Source organism: Eleutherodactylus coqui, chromosome 1 (genome assembly GCF_035609145.1).
Source record: "Eleutherodactylus coqui strain aEleCoq1 chromosome 1, aEleCoq1.hap1, whole genome shotgun sequence".
NCBI classification, from domain to species: domain Eukaryota; kingdom Metazoa; phylum Chordata; class Amphibia; order Anura; family Eleutherodactylidae; genus Eleutherodactylus; species Eleutherodactylus coqui.
In genome coordinates this window covers 208,997,268-209,013,907 of record NC_089837.1, presented here as the reverse complement: position 1 = coordinate 209,013,907, position 16,640 = coordinate 208,997,268, and the positions used below count along the sequence as shown (strand labels likewise).

The window sequence follows — 16,640 nt, the reverse complement described above, 5'->3', positions numbered from 1 at the left end:
TCCTTTCTGATAAACTGTTGATCGCCTATCCTGAGGATGTTATCAATAGTTATGGCCCGGAAAACCACTTTTATCAACAAGCAATGAAGTGATTGGGGACAGCAGAGAAGCTGTAAGCAACATGCAATCAGCTTTTCATTGGCTGATAACATGTAGTTTTCAATCAAAGGCGGTGCGCAGAGCCCTCCCTGCTGGTAAACGCCGTCGTCAGACGTTCATCACGGTAGTGAATACCGGCAGCAGCTGCGGCTCCCCTGCAGGTATTCACTCACCTGCGCTGCTAGCTGTGCTGATCCAGGTGCACATTGTGATTTCAGTTTCCTCTTAGGTTCCGTGAGAGCAGGGAGAGGAGGCGTCCAGCAGCACACTGACGACACAGTGTGCACCTGGGATGAGCGCTGCTAGCAGCGCCAAGCAGAGGAGTGGCGGTGCTTCCACGAGGAGGAGGGGGTAAGTATATGGGTCTCAGGGGGGCACCATTACTACTGGGGGCTGCAGTGGGATGTCACTATTACTACTGGGGGCCGCTGTGGGATCTTATTATTACCACTGGGGCCGCTGTGGGATGTCACTATTACCGCTGGGGTCACTGTTAGATGTCATTATTACTACTGGGGCCACTGTGCAATGTCACTATAACCACTAGTGCCGCTGTGGGAGATCACTATTACTACTGGGGCCACTGTGCAATGTCCCTATAACCACTAGTGCCGCTGTGGGAGATCACTATTACTACTGGGGCCACTGTGCAGTGTCACTATAACCACTAGTGCCCCTGTGGGATGTCACTATTACCAGTGGGGCCACAGTGGGATGTCATTATAATCGCTGGGGTCACTGTGGGTTGCACTATTACCACTGGGGCCACTGTGGGGGACACTATTACAGCTGGGCCGCCATGGGGGTCACTATTACTGCTGGGGTATGTTTACATGTGGCGGTAATTAACGTGCGAATTCTGCAGTATTTCTGCATCCAAAAAGTTGTCAAAATCTGCACACTGTCTATTTTGAAGCAGCCCTGTCCTTTTTATAACGACGGAGGTAAAAATCATACATCGTGATAAGCCCCGCCCCCTGAACTGTTGGCACTTTGCAATAAATAAGTGGGTTTTGGGATGCAGTTTGGGCACTCAGTCTCTAAGGCCTCTTGTCCACGGGGAAAATCAGATCCGCTGCAGATTCTCCATGGAGAATCTGCAGCGGGTCCCTCCTGCCCCGCGGACATGAGCGCTGAAAATAGGAATTTAAAAGCATTTACCCATCCGGAGCGGGCGGGGAAAGCCTTCTCTTCCTCACGGCCGGATCTCCTTTTTCGGCCGGCGGATGAATTCGTCACGCCGGCGGCACGTCGCCGGCACGTCACCGAAGTGCCGCGCGCATGCGCCGGGCACATCCGCCGAGCCGAAGCAACAAAGATCCGGCCGTGAGGAAGCGAAGACCTTCCGCGCCCGCTCCGGTTGAGTAATTCTTTTAAATTCCTATTTTAGGTCTCCCGCGGATCCGGACGGCTTCCATAGGCTTCAATAGAAGCCCGCGGGAGCCGTCCCCGCGGGAGACCCACATGAAAATGGAGCACGGTCCAGATTTTTTCATGCTCCATTTTTTTTTAAATCCCTTTTATTGACCATCCGCGGGTATTTATCTACCCCGCGGGTGGTCAATGCATCCCTATGGGGTGCGGATCCGCGGGCAGAAGAAGAGTTAAAATCCGCTGCGGATTTTAATTCTTATTTTGCCCGTGGACATGAGCCCTAAAAGGTTTGTCATCACTGTCATAGGGTATGGAAGTAGCCATAGCCTGGTTGTTACAGTCAGTGGGAAACCAAAATAGCAGGGCAGCTTGGGGGTGCATGTGGCACAGAAAGTTGTGTTACCTATATTTTTCTAGCAAAGTCTATATTTGGATGCCCATTTCCCTCCAGTGTGTAGGAGGGTGATAGACAGAGTACTGAGTATGGAGTTCTTGCAGAGACAGCACAGAGGCATTACAATAAGCAACCTTGGCGATGGGCTGGCTGCAGACGTAGTCCTGAATCCAGAGAGGTAAGCAGAAATTACCTGATATCAGCCTACTTGCTTGTTCAACACCCTATCTCTTGCTGCAGTATAAACCTAGCTTCTTCTAGCAGGCTCTTTGGAGTTCTTTAGTACTGTATATTGGACCACATACACTGAATGGCCACTTTCTTAGAAAGACCGATCTAGTAGCGTGTTGAGCCACCTTTGACCTTCAGGCTATGCCAATTCATCATAGCATCCATCCCTACGCATCAGAGGACCCAGCGTGTGCAAGAAAACAGTCACAACACCATTATCCACCTCTACCAGCCTGACACCTAGTAGGAAGGGTTCATCACTCCATGCTGCTTGTGCCTCATTCTGTCCCTCCTATCAGCACGGTGCAACAGTAATCTGGATTCATTTGATCAGGTAATGTTTTTCCACTGCTCAGTGATTCCATTTTGTGCCCTTTTGTCCACTGGAGTCTTGCCTTTCTTCTCCTCCTAGTCAGCAATGGCACTACAACTGGTCATCTGTGGGGGTGTCCCGCCTTGAAGGAGAGCTACAAGACGAAGCAAACATTGCAGCAAGTTTTAACACTCTTTACTTGGCAGCCAATTAGTGGTACAGTCACTGTTAGTTTCACAGACTGTAGTTAAGCAGTGTACAGGAATCAACAGTACGGGCACTTCAACTGGCGTGTGGGTTTCAATAGTACAAACACTTCAGGTAACATGCAGGCTTCAGTGTTGTAACACAGTTTTGTATACTTTATTAATATAACACTTGGCAACACAAGACTGTAGGATTCTGGTAACACTATCGATTTGCCAGTCTTTGCAGAATCAAGTATAGTCTCTCAACTACAGTGAACTCATCGTACTATCACAGTCTAATTTCATATATATACGAGTATACACAGTAAAACCTCTACTAGCATTGACATCTACTAAGGCCGATTTCAGGTAAGGCTGTTTTTTTAGCCAAAATTTTTTCTCTACTAACATTGGTTGACTCTAATATCACAGGCATGTGCCGGCCCACGTGACCTTGCTGCTGCACCCATGTGATCTCCTGCTTGGCATCTCCTCCTCCTTCTGCTGCTAGTGCAACCCACCCTTCTCCATCATCAGCGACGTGTAATACACTAGTACAGTACAGTACTGTTAAATTGCTCTCCAATGTAACAGCACAGAGAACACAGTGATAATGCTGAGGACAGATAATGATGTCACTTGCAGTCCTATATAACACGACAGAGAACACACAGTGATAACGCTGAGGAAAGAAGATGATGTCACCTGCAGTCCTATGTAACAGCACAGAGAACACAGTGATAACACGGAGGACAGATTATGTACTGTAGTACAGCAGATGTAACCTGCAGTGCTATGTAACAGTACAGAGAACACAGTGATAACGTTGAGGACAGATAATGATGTCACCTGAAGTCCTATGTAACAGCACAGAGAATACAGTGATAACGCTGAGAACAGATGATATACTGTAGTACAGCAGATGTCACTTGCAGTCCTATGTAACAGCACAGAGAACACAGTGATAACGCTGAGGACAGATAATGTCACCTGCAATGGCCTGTATCGGTGGTCTATTTATGAAAAATGATTACGAGGCGATCTCCCTCCATACATCGCAGGCACGGGCTGTTTCTTACAGCCGACACCAAGTAGCAACAGGTGTGATAAACTGCTCATCGGAGCAGTTAATCAATTCTGACAGCAGCATTTAAATCCCCTGAACATCATCCCGTACGGCCCCCTACGATGAAGTCGGAGGGAGTCGTGCGGGTGTCATGGCAGCCTCGGCCTTCTGAAAGGCCTCAGGGCTGTCATGGCAGAATGCCTATCATTGTAAATCCAATAATTCATTCTAGACATTCCAAAAAAACACCAAGCCACATCTTTCTAAAGCATTTAGCGCTGCTTTTCCAGCACTAAACGCTGTACAACGCTCCCATTCATTTCAATGAGGCTGTTCACACAAGTTTTTGGTCACTCTGTTTCCACAAAAAAAATTCAATAAAAAGCGAACAAAAAGTGGTATGTATTCCAAAATGGTACCAACGCAAACTACAGGATGTCCTGCAGAAAATGAGCCATCGCACAACTATGTCAGCAGAAAAATAAAAAAGTTATTGCGCACAGAAGATGGCGGCAGAAAATGATTATTAAAAAAATTAAAAGTCGTTGAAAAAAATTCAAGTAGTACAACAAAGGCAAGAAATATATGTTTGGTATCGTAGTAATCGCACTGACCCATAGAATAAAGTTATCATGTCATTTTTGTTGCAGTTTGTGCGCCGTAGAAATAAGACGTACCAATTTGATTTTTTCTTTATTTCTCTCCACTTAGAATTTTTTTTAACGTTTTTCCAGTACATTATATGGTACATTAACTAATACCATTGAAAAATACAACTCGGCCCGCAAAAACAAACCCTCATACAGCTACATCGATGTATAAATAAAGGAGTTACGATTTTATTAAAAGGGGGGAGGAAAAAACGAAAATAAAAAAAAACTAAAAAGCTTTGTCACTAAGGGGTTAACACTTACCATAACTACTTTACATTGCAATCATTTTATTTTATTTTTTTAATAGGCTTCTGTAGAAAAGAGAGTACCAGTCATTAAACAGTTAATTATGGGTGACTTCAAGTGGATGAGGCCTTGGTGATAAACACCTGCAGTAACCACGGCAACTGTGCTGATGTCATCCACAGCTAGGCCTATGTCATAAAGAGCCTATCCAAGAAAACTCCATGACGGAAGGGGATACGGCCAGATGCAGCGTGGTGCTTGGTGTGTCTGGAGACCTGGAGCTTCACCATCTGTGAGGGAGGAGGGGACACCCGCCTAGCCAGCCAGATCAGCCATATTTACCTAGCCAGCCCGATCAGCCATAACTGCGCAGCCAGCCAGATCATGTCTATTATCCCTAGCGATCCATGGGGTGACAGATGCTGCAGCCAGATCTCCGTCATATCCAGTATCCGCTGCCCGGAGAGGTCACATTTCGATATCTCCATTAGGCATCACACGGGGCCTCTGCTTTGCCCTCGCCTTGTTTACTAATAACTGTCATATGTAATGTTCTGTTATAGGATGTATTACTGTAAGTATGATAAAATGTATCAATTCTGATAAAAGATGCTGTTACATATTGGCATTAACCCCTTAAGCCCAGATGGAGGGCCGTCCTCCAGCCATGGCTCCCCAGAGGTTTCCTCCACAGGGGGTTTTTCCTCTCCTGAGTGCTGGATGATGACTCTTTGTGAGTCGGGGATGCGCCATTTTCAGTGTCTTCTTATAGCAATTGGTCTGATCTTACATTTGAGACACTGAATAAAAATATAATGTTATTTCAAATAAAATGTTGTCAATTAAACACCAAATGAAAGTGTCTTGTGTATTTGTTTCACAATCTTTGGTTCGGGTGAGGCTGTTTGGGACTCAAGATCCATCACATATGACACAATGATGAAGCCGGACATTTGGTGGAGGCATTTTAAACCCCTTCTCGTTCCAGGGTATAAGTTTACGTCCTGGCAGCTGGGTACTTACTGCAACAAGGCGTAAACGTACGTCCTTGGGATAGCGCGAGATCCTAAGCAATCTCACACTATCCGGCAGCTGCAACAGCGGGGTTGCATCAGAGATGCGCCCCTGGCTGTTAACTCCTTTCCTGCCGCGATCTATGTAGATCGCGGCATGGGAAGGATTCACAGAGGGAGCACGCTCCCTCTGTGAAGTTGCCGGGCTTTCGCGATATAATCGCAAAGAGCCTGGCTGGTTGCCATGGCAACAGGACACCAGCGCCCTGTATTGCCAGTGCCTGTGATCGCTGTCCTCAGCAAAAAAAAACGCAGTGTGGTTTAGAATCTTGTTCCATTTTGCCTCTGGGATCTGATCTAGTTTGGTGCCGATTACCAGCAGAGGGATCTGGTTGCTTGCAAACTGCTCCCGGTCATAGTCCCCGTTGGTCACCAGTACCCCCGTTGGCTGTAGATCTCGATTCAAAGCTTCTAAGCACCAGCGGTACATGTTATGAGATGTCTACTTGTTTGTGAGATCATGAACGAGGACAATACCGTTAACACCATTGTAGAACACGGCTCTGGTGCTTTTCATGCTGCATGCACTTCCCACCGACCCTTCAACATCCCACAACTCTATATAAAATGTCTTCTCCTACGGGGTCCTATTCCAATACTCATGAAGCTGGACATCCGCCGAACAGCTAACAGTCTATGATGGGTTTCCCAGGACTTGGTAATGACACAGCAAATGGACCAAAGACGATTTTCCAAAACCTGAGTTACCTAGCACCAGCTATTGCAATCATTTTTAACCCCTTAGTGGCCAGCCCATAGTGTCTTTACATCCTAGCTAAGTGGGCTTTAATCCCTGAGGACGTAAAACATGCATCCTGCAGGGATTAAAGCCCCGTGGGCTATGGACGTGACAGCTCCATGCTGTCGGTGCCCGGAGGTAGCACAGAAGGCCAGGAGCCCCGGCAAATTTGAAATCTCTGGGCTCCCAGCTCCTGAAGGTAGCCAGGAGGAAGGAGATGGCATCGGGGACCGCCGTGATCATGGAAAAGTGAAAAAAAAAGTTTTAAAAAGTTAAAGTTTCACCTCCTCTCCTCATAGATCAGATCCATGAGGGGAGGTGAAAATACTCACCCCCCTCTTCCATGATGTTCCCATGCGATCAGGGCCTACCACGGGCTTCTGCACATGTGCCAATGTGGCGTGCATGCGCAGAAGGCTGGAGAGCCCGGCAAATTCAAAATCTCCTTGCACCCGGCTGTCAAAGATAGCCGAGTGCAGGGACATGTCACCGGGGACGGCTATATGTGGTTCCTGGTCACATGATCACCGTTATCCAACCATCGGATAACGGTGATCACAGAGAGTTAAAAAGTGTAAAAAAAAAAGTTTAAAAAGTTAAAGTTTCATCTCCGTCTAACGGATTGATCTGTGAGGGGAGATGTAATTACATACCCAAGGTCCTTGGATTTGTCCCCCGATGGGATTTTTATCCATGGACCTGACCCCGGCTTCAGTGCATGCGCCTGTCAGCATTATGGCGGACACATGCGCAAAAGTCAAGGATTGCCAGGGAAATTTAAAATCTCCCTGCTCCTAGCTACCAGAGGTAGCCGAGAGCCTGGAGATGTCACGGGGATCAAATTGCGATCATTTAAAAGTTTTTTAAAAAGGTGAAGTAAGTTTCATCTCCCCTCACTGATGCAATTAGTGCGAGGAGATGAAACATCTCACCGGAGGCCTCCGCATTTGAATCCCGATACGATCATCCTCCATGGACCTTTCCGGCTTCTGCACATACGCCCCCCGGCAAACTGCCGGACACATTCGCAGGAGCCGCGGAGCCCAGGAAATTTCAAATCTCTTTGCTCCCAGCAACCAACAGTCACGAAGTGCCTGGAGCAGTGCTGTTGGCCTCGTGGAGCGGTCCCCAGTCACTTGATAAAAAAGTAGAGATCTACCATTAGGCCGGGCTCACATGACTGGATAGAAATTGCAAATTCCACATGCGTTTGATCAGCGGTAATACGCAGAACAATCAATTGTATTGGACTGCACAATTCCGCTCAAATTAGCAGGTCCAAATTATGTAATCACTTGCAGAAAACAGAACGCAGCATGTTCTATTTTACTGCGGATATCCGCGACATAGAGCTCATTGTGCTCCATGGTCGCGGATATACCCGCTGCCTATACGCAACTACATTGTGTACGGGTTGCAGGTACCCGCATCATTGCTAAGCGGCGGCGCGGGAAATATAAGCAAATAAAGGTGTACTGCGCATGACCGCCTGTGTAAGGACGCAGTTATGCGCAGTACACGGACATATGCAGGGCCACGGCCGGGCTCAAAGCTGGGATCCACTGCAGGCCTCCGTAAGCAGATTCCACATACGGCCGTGTGAGTCCGGCATTATTCGGACCGCTACCTGTAATACGTAATTTACAAGAAGATCCAGGAACGCTCGCCTTCCTGCAGTTCCAGGAGCAGCCTGCTGAGCACCTTCTATGTGAGACTGCCGCACCTCAGCAAGATTATAAAGCCTCACAGAGCGCCACTTTTTACACCCCATCCTTGCCGCTGAGGTCAAGAAGTACCCCCCAAAAAGTATGGGAGCAGGAGGGATACCCGGTTTAATTGCCCCATGTGCCCATCCCAACCTGCCTCTGTAATTACCCCCTGTCTTTGGACATACCATGCAGCTTACATTATTAGTTTTATCTAAGATTTTGGGAATGGCAAAAAATGGAGATGGGGGGATTATTTTTAGGGAGTCCATTTTTTTTCTGGAGGCATTTTTTGGTGGAGGCATTTTAAACCCCTTCTCGTTCCAGGGTATAAGTTTACGTCCTGGCAGCAGGGTACTTACTGCAACAAGGCGTAAACTTACGTCCTTGGGATAGCGTGAGATCCTAAGCAATCTGCACTATCCGGCAGCTGCAACAGCGGGGTTGCATCAGAGATGCGCCCCTGGCTGTTAACCCTTTCCCTGACGCGATCTATGTAGATCGTGGCATGGGAAGGGTTCACAGAGGGAGCGCGCTCCCTCTGTGAAGTTGCCGGGCTCTCGCGATATAATCGCAAAGAGCCTGGCTGGTTGCCATGGCAACAGGACACCAGATACCAGCGCCCCGTATTGCCAGTGCCTGTGATCCCTGTCCTCAGCCAAAAAACGCAGTGTGGTTTAGAACCTTGTTCCATTTTGCCTCTGGGATCTGATCTAGTTTGGTGCTGATCACCAGCAGAGGGATCTGGTTGCTTGCAAACTGCTCCCGGACATAGTCCCCGTTGGTCACAGCATCCCTGTTGGCTGCAGATCTCGATTCAAAGCTTCTAAGGACCAGCGGTACATGTTATGAGATGTCTTCTTGTTTGTGAGATCATGAACGAGGACAATACCGTTAACACCATTGTAGAACACTGCTCTGGTGCTTTTCATGCTGCATGCACTTCGAACCGACCCTCCAACGTCCCACAACTCAATATAAAGTGTATTTTCCTACGGGGACCCCTCCCGATACTCATGAAGCCGGACGTCCACAAAACAGCTAACAGTCTATGATGGGTTTCCCAGGACTTGGTAATGACATAGCAAATAGACCAAAGACGATTTTCCAAAACCTGAGTTACCTAGCACCAGCTATTGCAATCATTTTTAACCCCTTAGTGACCAGCCCATAGTGCCTTTACGTCCTAGCTAAGTGGACTTTAATCCCTGAGAACGTAAAAACATGCATCCTGCAGGGATTAAAGCCCCGTGGGCTATGGACGTGACAGCTCCATGCTGTCGGTGCCCGGAGGTACCACAGAAGGCCAGGAGCCCCGGCAAATTTGAAGCTCTGGGCTCCCAGCTCCTGAAGGTAGCCAGGAGGAAGGAGATGGCATTGGGGACCGCTGTGATCATGGAAAAGTGAAAAAAAAAGTTTTAAAAAGTTAAAGTTTCACCTCCTCCCCTCGTAGATCAGATCCATGAGGGGAGGTGGAAATACTCACCCTCTTCTTCCATGATGTTCCCCCGCGATCAGGGCCTACCACGGGCTTCTGCACATGTGCCAATGTGGCGTGCATGCGCAGAAGGCTGGAGAGCCCGGCTAATTCAAAATCTCCCTGCACCCAGTTGTCAAAGATCTTTATCCATGGACCTGACCCCGACATCAGCGCATGCGCCTGTCAGCATTATGGCGGACGCATAGGCAAAAGTCAAGGATTGCCAGGGAAATTTAAAATCTCCCTGCTCCTAGCTACTAAAGGTAGCTGAGAGCCCGGAGATGTCACGGGGAGCCGCGATATGCGGTTACTAGTCACGTGATCACCGGTATCAAATTGCGATCATATAAAAGTTTTTTAAAAAGATGAAGTTTCATCTCCCCTCACTGATGCAATTGGGGCGAGGAGATGAAACATCTGCATTTGCATTAGAATCCCGATACGATCATCCTCCATGGACCTTTCCAGCTTCTGCACATACGCCTCCCTGCAAAGTGTTGGACACATTCGCAGGAGCCGCTGAGCCCAGGAAATTTCAAATCTCTTTGCTCCAAGCAACCAACAGTCACGAAGTGCCTGGAGCAGTGCTGTTGGCCTCGTGGAGCGGTCCCCAGTCACTTGATAAAAAAAGTAGAGATCTACCATTAGGCCGGGCTCACATGACTGGATAGAAATTGCGAATTCCACATGCGTTTGATCAGCGGTAATACATAGATCAATCAAATGTATTGGATTGCACAATTCCGCTCAAATTAGCGAGTCCGAATTACGTAATCACTTACAGAAAACAGAACGCAGCATGTTCTATTTTACTGCGGATATCCGTGACACAGAGCCCATTGTGCTCCATGGTCGCGGATATACCCGCTGCCTACACGCAACTACATTGTGTACGGGTTGCAGGTACCCGCATCATTGCTAAGCGTTGGCGCGGGAAATATAAGCAAATAAAGGTGTACTGCGCATGACCGCCTGTGTGAGTACACAGTTATGCGCAGTACACGGACATATGCAGGGCCACGGCCGGGCTCAAAGCTGGGATCCACTGCAGGCCTCCGTAAGCAGATTCCACATACGGCCGTGTGAGTCCGGCATTATTCGGACCGCTACCTGTAATACGTAATTTACAAGAAGATCCAGAAACGCTCGCCTTCCTGCAGTTCCAGGAGCAGCCTGCTGAGCACCTTCTGTGTGAGACAGCCGCACCTCAGCAAGATTATGAAGCCTCACACAGCGCCACTTTTTACACCCCATCCTTGCCGCTGAGGTCAAGAAGTACCCCCCAAAAAGTATGGGAGCAGATGGGATACCCGGTTTAATTGCCCCATGTGCCCATCCCAACCTGCCTCTGTAATTAACCCTGTCTTCAGACATACCAAGCAGTTTACATTATTACTTTTATTTAAGATTTAAAGAATGGGAAAAAATGGAGATGGGGGGGATTATTTTTAGGGAGTCAATTTTTTTCTGCACAAGTGGGCAATGGGGCCTAGAATTTATTCAGTTGTGCCCTGAAATCCAACGGGTATTCCCTCCATTATAGGCCTAGCCATGTGTCCTATAAGTAGATTGGGGCTACAGTGGGTATGTTTCTGAACACAGGACAAACAGGGGTATCCATTTTGGGGTGCAAGTCTTCATTCACATATTTGCTGTACATTGTTTTTAAAATGACACAGTTGCCAAAAAACTAAAAAATCGTAATTATTTCCTTCTGCTTTGCTTAGATTCATTCAAAAACTGAGAGTTAAAAATACGCAGTACACCCCTACAGGAATTCATTAAGGGGTCTAGTTTTCTAAATTAGGTCATTTGCGGGGGTTCTTTATCGTTTTGGCCGCTCAAGGGCTCTACAAGTGGGCAATGCGGCCTGGAATTTATTCAGTTGCACCCTGAAATCCAACGGCTGTTCCCTGCATTATAGGCCTCGCCATGTGTCCTGTAAGTAGATTAGGGCCACAATGGGTATGTTTCTGAACACAGGACAAACAGGGGTATCCATTTTGAGGTGCAAGTCTTCATTTTTATGTGTGCTGTACAAAAAAACAGTTTTTAAATTGACACAATTGCCAAAAGAATCAAAATCAGAGTCAGAGTCAGGGACGATGGGCCGCCCAGGGTTCTTTTTTTAATTTTTATGTATTTTAGACAGGGTATATATTATCGGTGTTTTAAAGTATGCAACATCCAGATAATTAGCAAGAGTCTGATCAATGACTCCTTCAACCAAGGCTTCATTGAAAAGGATGCGTAATTGTTTTTGAAAACACTCTGTCGGATTTCTATCTAGACTCTCATACACTTTTTCCTCTCCCAGTTGATGAAGAATCTCCTGCTCATATTGTGTGGTATTCATCAAAACCACAGCACCCCCTTATCTGCAGCCCTTATCGTTATAAGAATATAAGCTGCGATACGAGGCACAGCCACTATGCAATGTACAGTGCTGTGCCTTGTATGGACTGAAGTGACATGATTCTCACCCGAGCACTGCTGTCACTTCAATTAGCTGATCTGTGGGGATTCTGAGTGGCGGATCCTTTCTGATAAACTGTTGATCGCCTATCCTGAGGATGTTATCAATAGTTATGGCCCGGAAAACCACTTTTATCAACAAGCAATGAAGTGATTGGGGACAGCAGAGAAGCTGTAAGCAACATGCAATCAGCTTTTCATTGGCTGATAACATGTAGTTTTCAGTCAGCAGATATTGGAATATAGATGATAAACTCCTAAGGGAGAGAGAAGTAGAAAGTTGTATACTGTTACAATGTGTGTAATAAAACTGTTTATTGTGTAGATAAAAGTACATTCACATGTACACTTTATTAATCATCATCGTGGTGTGGTGTTACCATACGGCAGTGGTGGCGAACCTATGGCACGCGTGCCAAAGGCGGTGCGCAGAGCCCTACCTGCTGGTAAACGCCGCCGTCAGACGTTCATCACGGCAGTGAATACCGGCAGCAGCCGTGGCTCCCCTGCAGGTATTCACTCACCTGCGCTGCTAGCTGTGCTGATCCAGGTGCACATTGTGATTTCAGTTTCCTCTTAGGTTCCGTGAGAGCAGGGAGAGGAGGCGTCCAGCAGCACACTGACGACACAGTGTGCACCTGGGATGAGCGCTGCTAGCAGCGCCAAGCAGAGGAGTGGCGGTGCTTCCACGAGGAGGAGGGGGTAAGTATATGGGTCTCAGGGGGGCACCATTACTACTGGGGGCTGCAGTGGGATGTCACTATTACTACTGGGGGCCGCTGTGGGATTTCATTATTACTACTGGGGCCGCTGTGGGATGTCACTATTACCGCTGGGGTCACTGTTAGATGTCATTATTACTACTGGGGCCACTGTGCAATGTCACTATAACCACTAGTGCCGCTGTGGGATGTCACTATTACCGCTGGGGTCACTGTTAGATGTCTTTATTACTACTGAAAATCACAGAGACAAAGGGGTCCTTTAGACTTGAAATCAAAATTCACTGAAAAGCACCCAAAAATTGATGAATTTATTTATAGTGTTATTAAAATATAACTTTTATTACAAATTTTCATTTAAAACAAAATGTGACACACTACCTATAACTCAGCACACACCGGGGACTAGACAGACACTAGGAAAACAAACAAAGAACAGAAAAAAGGGGACAGACAAGGAAACTAAAGGGATAAAGTGTGTTTCAGACACTATGTCAAGAGATCATACGTTTTTTCTTTCCTCATAAGTTGCCACTGGTTGGTGATTCTCATACGTTGGTATTCACCAATTTGAGACCTCCAGTGGCCTATGCTTTTAGGGGCTTGTTCTGATGATTAGCATACAATCCTCCAAGGGACAGTTAACACTTATATTGCCTCTATGTGAAGGACCATTGTCCCAATCTCATTGTTACTGTCTCATAATAAATCGGAGACGATGGTTAATTATATCCCTTTAAATCCAATAGTGATATCTGTATATATCTCATCTGAGGGCTGAATACCATCAGCAATTGTGTCACTTCAATCACTACGTGACCAATTTATCATCCAAAGGCTGAATATGATCAATAATTATGTCACTTTTCACTTTTTTTTCCGTTCTTTGTTTGTTTTTTTAGTGTCTGTCTAGTCCCCGGTGTGTGCTGAGTTATAGGTAGTGTGTTACATTTTATTTTAAATGAAAATTTGTAAAAAAAAGTTATATTTTAATAACACTATAAATAAATTCATCAATTTTTGGGTGCTTTTCAGTGAATTTTCATTATTACTACTGGGGCCACTGTGCAGTGTCACTATAACCACTAGTGCCGCTGTGGGATGTCACTATTACCAGTGGGGCCACTGTAGGATGTCATTATAATCGCTGGGGTCACTGTGGGTTGCACTATTACCACTGGGGCCACTGTGGGGGACACTATTACAGCTGGGCCGCCATGGGGGTCACTATTACTGCTGGGGTATGTTTACACGTGGCGATAATTAACGTGCGAATTCTGCAGTATTTCTGCATCCAAAACATTGTCAAAATCTGCACACTTTCTATTTTGAAGCAGCCCTGTCCTTTTTATAACGACGGAGGTAAAAATCATACATCGTGATAAGCCCCGCCCCCTGAACTGTTGGCACTTTGCAATAAATAAGTGTGTTTTGGGATGCAGTTTGGGCACTCAGTCTCTAAAAGGTTTGTCATCACTGTCATAGGGTATGGAAGTAGCCATAGCCTGGTTGTTACAGTCAGTGGGAAACCAAAATAGCAGGGCAGCTTGGGGGTGCATGTGGCACAGAAAGTTGTGTTACCTATATTTTTCTAGCAAAGTCTATATTTGGATGCCCATTTCCCTCCAGTGTGTAGGAGGGTGATAGACAGAGTACTGAGTATGGAGTTCTTGCAGAGACAGCACAGAGGCATTACAATAAGCAACCTTGGCGATGGACTGGCTGCAGACGTAGTCCTGAATCCAGAGAGGTAAGCAGAAATTACCTGATATCAGCCTACTTGCTTGTTCAACACCCTATCTCTTGCTGCAGTATAAACCTAGCTTCTTCTAACAGGCTCTTTGGAGTTCTTTAGTACTGTATATTGGACCACATACACTGAATGGCCACTTTCTTAGAAAGACCGATCTAGTAGCGTGTTGAGCCACCTTTGACCTTCAGGCTATGCCAATTCATCATAGCATCCATCCCTACGCATCAGAGGACCCAGCGTGTGCAAGAAAACAGTCACAACACCATTATCCACCTCTACCAGCCTGACACCTAGTAGGAAGGGTTCATCACTCCATGCTGCTTGTGCCTCATTCTGTCCCTCCTATCAGCACGGTGTAACAGTAATCTGGATTCATTTGATCAGGTAATGTTTTTCCACTGCTCAGTGATTCCATTTTGTGCCCTTTTGTCCACTGGAGTCTTGCCTTTCTTCTCCTCCTAGTCAGCAATGGCACTACAACTGGTCATCTGTGGGGGTGTCCCGCCTTGAAGGAGAGCTACAAGACGAAGCAAACATTGCAGCAAGTTTTAACACTCTTTACTTGGCAGCCAATTAGTGGTACAGTCACTGTTAGTTTCACAGACTGTAGTTAAGCAGTGTACATGAATCAACAGTACGGGCACTTCAACTGGCGTGTGGGTTTCAATGGTACAAACACTTCAGGTAACATGCAGGCTTCAGTGTTGTAACACAGTTTTGTATACTTTATTAATATAACACTTGGCAACACAAGACTGCAGGATTCTGGTAACACTATCGATTTGCCAGTCTTTGCAGAATCAAGTATAGTCTCTCAACTACAGTGAACTCATCGTACTATCACAGTCTAATTTCATATATATACGAGTATACACAGTAAAACCTCTACTAGCATTGACATCTACTAAGGCTGATTTCATGTAAGGCTGTTTTTTTAGCCAAAATTTTTTCTCTACTAACATTGGTTGACTCTAATATCACAGGCATGTGCCGGCCCACGTGACCTTGCTGCTGCACCCATGTGATCTCCTGCTTGGCATCTCCTCCTCCTTCTGCTGCTAGTGCAACCCACCCTTCTCCATCATCAGCGACGTGTAATACACTAGTACAGTACAGTACTGTTAAATTGCTCTCCAATGTAACAGCACAGAGAACACAGTGATAATGCTGAGGACAGATAATGATGTCACCTGCAGTCCTATGTAACAGCACAGAGAACACAGTGATAACACGGAGGACAGATTATGTACTGTAGTACAGCAGATGTAACCTGCAGTGCTATGTAACAGCACAGAGAACACAGTGATAACGTTGAGGACAGATAATGATGTCACCTGAAGTCCTATGTAACAGCACAGAGAATACAGTGATAACGCTGAGAACAGATGATATACTGTAGTACAGCAGATGTCACTTGCAGTCCTATGTAACAGCACAGAGAACACAGTGATAACGCTGAGGACAGATAATGTCACCTGCAATGGCCTGTATCGGTGGTCTATTTATGAAAAATGATTACGAGGCGATCTCCCTCCATACATCGCAGGCACGGGCTGTTTCTTACAGCCGACACCAAGTAGCAACAGGTGTGATAAACTGCTCATCGGAGCAGTTAATCAATTCTGACAGCAGCATTTAAATCCCCTGAACATCATCCCGTACGGCCCCCTACGATGAAGTCGGAGGGAGTCGTGCGGGTGTCATGGCAGCCTCGGCCTTCTGAAAGGCCTCAGGGCTGTCATGGCAGAATGCCTATCATTGTAAATCCAATAATTCATTCTAGACATTCCAAAAAACACACCAAGCCACATCTTTCTAAAGCATTTAGCGCTGCTTTTCCAGCACTAAACGCTGTACAACGCTCCCATTCATTTCAATGAGGCTGTTCACACAAGTTTTTGGTCACTCTGTTTCCACAAAAAAAATTCAATAAAAAGCGAACAAAAAGTGGTATGTATTCCAAAATGGTACCAACGCAAACTACAGGATGTCCTGCAGAAAATGAGCCATCGCACAACTATGTCAGCAGAAAAATAAAAAAGTTATTGCGCACAGAAGATGGCGGCAGAAAATGATTATTAAAAAAATTAAAAGTCGTTGAAAAAAATACAAGTAGTACAACAAAGGC

The 16,640-nt window shown here is 46.3% G+C and overlaps 1 protein-coding gene and 2 pseudogenes across 1 annotated transcript in view; 1 reads left to right on the top strand and 2 right to left on the bottom strand.

The window, feature by feature from the left end:
• ADAT2 (adenosine deaminase tRNA specific 2) overlaps positions 1–16,640 on the top strand; it is a 628,714-nt gene that overhangs the window by 149,773 nt on the left and 462,301 nt on the right. The gene's annotated exons all lie outside the window — the stretch shown is intronic.
• Positions 1,897–6,358, bottom strand: LOC136576233 (rab-like protein 3; annotated as a pseudogene).
• On the bottom strand, positions 8,737–10,207 carry LOC136576155 (rab-like protein 3; annotated as a pseudogene).